Source organism: Gouania willdenowi, unplaced genomic scaffold (genome assembly GCF_900634775.1).
Source record: "Gouania willdenowi unplaced genomic scaffold, fGouWil2.1 scaffold_26_arrow_ctg1, whole genome shotgun sequence".
Taxonomy (NCBI): Eukaryota; Metazoa; Chordata; class Actinopteri; order Blenniiformes; family Gobiesocidae; genus Gouania; species Gouania willdenowi.
This window is the reverse complement of record NW_021145027.1, coordinates 350-6,395: the sequence shown is the minus strand read 5'-3', so window position 1 is coordinate 6,395 and position 6,046 is coordinate 350. Positions and strand designations below refer to the sequence as shown.

The 6,046-nt window shown below is 32.9% G+C and overlaps 1 non-coding gene across 1 annotated transcript; it reads left to right on the top strand.

Moving 5' to 3' along the window:
* Positions 1-1,898: 1,898 nt before the first annotated feature.
* On the top strand, positions 1,899-1,972 carry trnai-aau (transfer RNA isoleucine (anticodon AAU)). Its single transcript has one exon. It is a non-coding gene; the product is annotated as a tRNA-Ile (tRNA).
* The last annotated feature ends 4,074 nt before the right edge of the window (positions 1,973-6,046 follow it).

The window sequence follows — 6,046 nt, the reverse complement described above, 5'->3', positions numbered from 1 at the left end:
TGTAAATCCTTGTTTTAATCATAAAAAAAATTGGTTGAAAATGATCAAAAATAGTGGAAAAAGTTGTCAAATGGGATTTTAAAAACCAAAGTTGAAAATTAGAATGGACAAAAACGGACAGAAAAAGTGTTTTCAAAGTGTCAATATTGGAACAATTAGTTTAAACTTTCATATAATGGGCATGACAAATGGTGTATGTGGTTAAATTGGCAAAAATAATCATGAAATACGATGAAAAAGGATAAAAGTGACAATAATTGGTCAACATATGTGACATTAGATGCAAAAGTGGTGGAAAGGAGTTGTAAGTGTCTTGAAAGTGGAAAAATGTGTATTAAAATAAACTAAAAATGCATTAAAGTTCAGGATTAAAGCCACAGATGCTGCAGGGCGAGAAAACACACACACACACACACACAGTTTACACACAAACGCCCCAGGGACGCGTTCACACTGATTCTGTGTCACAAAGTCACATGTGTTGGAAAAAGTCACACAAACACCACTTCTACTACACATTATTTGTGTAAACATTTGTTCCTCTAAAGATGTTTATTATGAAGATGAAGCGATCATCTGTAGTTTAAAGATGTGTAGCTCTGTGGGCCTGTACTACAAAGCTGGATACGTATATCCTGGATTTATCTCTGTTAGCGGGTTTCACCTAACCAAACATTCTCTGTCAGAGAGCAGCTGCACTATGAACTGAGATATCAACTCACTCTCTTAACCCAGGTGATTTCAGCCTGGCTACGTGCACGCTCCTGTGACAGGGGTGAGAAAGGACCCCCACACTTTGTGTATAGCAGCACAACTGCTGTATGTTCCTGCTGAGGCTGTCAGCGTCACCACAGTGTATAATGAAAGTGTATAATGAATGAATGAATGATCTGATTGGTCCGTGGATACAGAAAGTGTCTGACACACACAGCCTCAATCAGCTGACTAGGCATTTTACAAAGATTATCATTCAAAAGTATTAATATTGTTCATTTTTAGTGAGTCACACATAAACCTTTTAGTTTCTGGGCAAAGATTTGTCCATAGAGACTAGAAACAAATGTAGAGACTTTATCTTGTGTTATTGGAGAGTTTTCTGATGTTTTAGAGACATAAAAGCATGTATCACTCACTGCTGTGAGGACAGTAAGAGGCTCAGAGCCACAGCTGATCCTCACACACAAGCAGCTGATCAGAGCAGACACACTCCACACTGCAGATGAAATGTGTCTGTTCTCTGTCTCCACCTTAGATAATGTTTCTCTTAGTTTTACAAGCTATTTATCTCATTTGTTATCACTCTCTCTCTGACTCAGGGCAGACTGTGCACGGACTGAAAGCAGATCAAGTGAAGTCCACCACACACACAGAGTCAGAGGAACCTCTGTGACTCTGTTCCTCATGAACATGTTTGTGCCTTTATTCTGTTGCTTCTCCACCTCAGTCTTCATTTTTCCTCTTGTTTTAAAGTCACGTTAGAGATTTCTGCTGGAATATAAAGCCATGAGACTTTCTCTACTCTCGGATCAAGAACACACATTGATTTTTAATGAGCAGCTCAAGCAGCCAATAGTAATGCTTAAAACAGCTTATTGGATGGTCCCATTGTTAGAAAGACCTCTGATTGGCTGACATCCATCCTGTATTGATAAACTTCATTTTCAGAGCCTGGAGAAGGAGAAGAGATTCACTGTCTACTCAGAACACTTTGGATTACAATATGCTCAAAGATGATTATTGATTTTTGACCAAATAACATAAAAAAAAAAAAAAAAACATACTGCAGCTTTAAGCTAAGCGATGACTACTGCTGAATTTTCTACTGCCAACTTTCTAGGTGTTTAGAACCGTGATCGTTTTAACTCAACCATATTTTTACACATTTTTGCAGCTTCATAGGCCAGTTAGCTCAGCTGGTCAGAGCGTGGTGCTAATAACGCCAAGGTCATGGGTTCAAACCCCATACTGACCAGATATTAATCAAGGACCATAAACCTGCTTTCATGTGTTGTAAATGTTAGTGTATGAGTCAGAAAGGACAAGGTATGAATATGTATATAATAAACACAGATAAAGAATATCTAAACTGTTAATCGTTCCCAAACCTGGAAGAAAATTCACAAATAGCCAAAAATCTAGAATGACTGTCAGTAAAGAAGCTTCTTTTTAACATCTTAATAAATCAGCAAGTAGTTATTTATTGATGAATAATCCCAGAACAATTTAGGTTAAATACTAATAATACTTACTTTGTATGTGTATGCCTTGTGTATTCAGGTGTCCAACCATCATTTTGTATCCACAGTTGTGATGGAGCTGCAGAATGTAGGTTATACTTTCATCCAAATCATTGTCTTACAATGTAGTGAATAAATCATGGACTCTGTTTATCCAAAACAATGAGAAAGGTCACAATAGACATTAAATGAAAACTGTGTGTGAAATGATCTAACCATTGTATGTAATAAAAACTCATAGACTAATAATAATGTAGCCTATTTTTAATGATCAAACATGTACATATATTAGCACACTATAGCTACAACTGTGCTTGTTTTGACAAAGTAAGTTTTACTGAACTCTAAATTAAAACTACTGCTAACCTGGACAGATGCTAGAGATAACAAGGACAAAACAATACTAGATGACTTTATACATTAGCTGATATTAAGGACAAGGGCTGATGTGCTGTTAAAACAGACCAGATTGTTTTAATGTAGCCTAATTGTTGTGTAGTCTACATGACATTAGAACCTGAACATATGCCATATAATATGACCAGTCTATAGCTTCATAATATAAGTATTGAAATGGAATAGCAATGCAACGTTAGCCTAGCCTACTATTAATACACATTAACATGAGTAATATTTACACACAAATATAGTTCTACTGTTGCTACTTTCAAACAAGCAAGAGTTACAAAACAGATGTTGACAGAAGTAGGTTAAAATGAGCTTATCTCATAATGTACCATCCTCACACTAATTGTTCTCTCACTCACACTGAACATCTCTGTGATGTCCAGAGCAGTGTTCTCTGAATGGAGGTGAGCCTCAATCATATGGGGGTAAAAAGTAGGAGGGGCATCTGAAGGTTGTTTCTTCAGTCTCTGAGAAGATGCAGAACTGGTGGGAAATTTCTTCCAGACCATCAAACACTGCTGGGTCAACTTCTAAATCCATATCAGAGTTTAGCTGAGCTAAGCTGTTAATAAAACTATCCAGATAAAAGTGAAGGTCGTCATTTGGTGAATTGTTTTCAACTTCATCAGCTAAAGCTCGTAAGTCATTCACTAAAACTCTGAAATCAGCCATCTTCACTTCTTCATCTAAGCCACGCCCATCTGCTGCAACAGGAAGTGGATCTGATTGGATCGCTCAGTTGACCAATCCTGAATGAGAATGAGGTTAGTCCCTCCTACCTCATTAGCATACGGACACAGAAATGTGGAAATAATAAATGTAGAAATAAATAAATGTAGAAATAAATAAATGTTGAAAAAATAATGTATACATAAATAAAAGTAGAAATAAATAAAAGTTAAAATAAATAAATGTAGAAATAAATAAATGTAGAAATAAATAAAAGTAGAAATAAATAAAAGTAGAAATAAATACATGAATAAATAAATAAATAAATGTATAAATCAATTTAAGACATTTATTTGTTTATGTCGGATTTATTTACCAGTTTTTATTAATTTATTTATGCATTTAATTATCTCTTTATTTATATATTCATTCTTTTATTTATTTATTCCAATATTTATTAATACATTTATTTATTTTTACGTTTGGCAGGCTTGGTCCTCCATACTCCCTGAGCACCAGTCAAACAAAGTTATGTTTATAGAAATACACAAAAAGAGGATTTAAAAGACATTCATCATTTAAAACTACAATTATAAATAAAAATAAAATATGTTTAAAGTGCTGATGAAGAAAATAAAGTAGAGGTATTCTACAAGTCAGTTTAAATCTAAACAACTTAAGGTAATATTGCATATTACGGTACATGTAACATAATGGAATGATGTCTTTCTGTCTATCAATTATCACCATGGTACATCACAGGTAAATAAGTCATGGAGCTTCCTCACCCATTCCCTCAGACAGGCCTTAAGTCCTGATGCACAGGAGAACATTCTACCACAACAACTCCCACTCTGAGCCACCATCAGACGTCCATCACACCACAGCACCATGTAGCCCACAGCTAACCTCCAGCTAACGGTAGCCACACAGAGATAACATCTCCACACTTTCACTGCTGACACCAGACGTAGAGCTCAGGACCAGCCAAACCAGCGACACATCTGGATAATCAACTGATCAATAATAAATAAAATAATGTAACTTTATTGATCACTCACTCATTCTCTGCATTTTGACCCATTATTCCAGAGGGTTAGCAGTGGGCTGCTAACTACAGACACCCAGGGAGCAGTTAGATAGTAGTTTATGAATATTCATAAAAACAGGCTAAAGACAGTTATTATCTGTGTACCCTTCATTCTGTGGTTATTACATTTTAAAACTAAATCATAATAACAAATAAACAGTGGTTATTTTGTTTTACTGATTTAAAACCAAAACAGAAATACAGAAAAACCACACAAAAGCAAGATACAGATTAAAGATAGATAGATAATGATGGGTTGTCTCATCAAAAAATATTTTTAATTTAAATACTTATGACTAAAATGTTTTACTATTGATATTCACATTATGTGAAAAGATACAAAACTTCCAGATTTAACATAACAATACTATTTTTTTTTCACTGTCTGTACATGCTGTCAAAGGTCAACACTACAGTAAGTGCAATATTTTATAGACAGCAATACATGTTTTGTTATTGTAATTAAATAAATGAATTTATTTTATTGTATAATTGTGACCATCAACCACCAACAATATATACATGTGTGTATATATATATATATATATATATATATGTGTGTATATATATATATATATATATATATATATATATATATATATATATACACATATATATACACACACTGAACAATATACATACACTGAACAACAATTTAAACACTTTTGTTTTTGCTCCTATTTTTCATGAGCTGAACTCAAAGATCTAAAACATTTTCTATAAACATTAAAGATCTGTTTCTCTCAGATATTGTTACAAATGTGTGTAAATGTGTGTTAGTGAGCAGAGATAACCCCTCCCACCTCACAGGTGTGTCATATTAACATGCTGATTAGACAGCATGATTATTGCACAGGTGTGCCTCAGGGTGGCCTCAGGGTGGCCACAATAAAAAGACAAAAAACAACAACAATTTTACACCTTGGCAGCCCACTGCTCCTCTGTGGTGGTTACATTAGGGTTTTTCAACACTGGGGTCGTGACCCCATGTGGGGTTGCCTGAAAATAAAATAGAGTTGCCTGAAATGTCTAGTGATAATAAATTAAAATATGTCTTTAAAAAAACTGATTGACATTATGTTTTTCAATTTGATTACATTGAATTTATTTTTTTATAAAAACAAAAAAAATCAAAAAATCTATACATCTATTTTAAAATTAAAATAAGTTATAAAATAAAAAAAATATATATTATTATTATTATTAATAATAATAATAATAATAATAATAATAATAATAATAATAATAATAATAACAATAACAATTTCATTCCTTGGCAGCCCACTGCTCCTCCGGAATGGGATAAATCAGGGTTTTTCAATATTGGGGTCGTCACCCTGTGTAGGGTCGCTTGGAAATAAAATGGAGTCACCTGAAATGTCTGTTGATAATAAAATAAAAATAAAAAAACGATTTAAATTACATGTCTTATATTCTAAACTGTTTAAAAAATGTTTTTAAATAAAAATGCATATTTTAAAAATAAATAAATGATATTTTTTTAATTGTAAAATGTAATTTTAAAATAATTAAATAATATATTTTTCAAAATATAATTGATTAATTTATTTTTTTATCTATTTTGCACATTTTTTTTTTTTTTTTCATTCAAATAAAAACATGATGTCAGTATTCTATACTT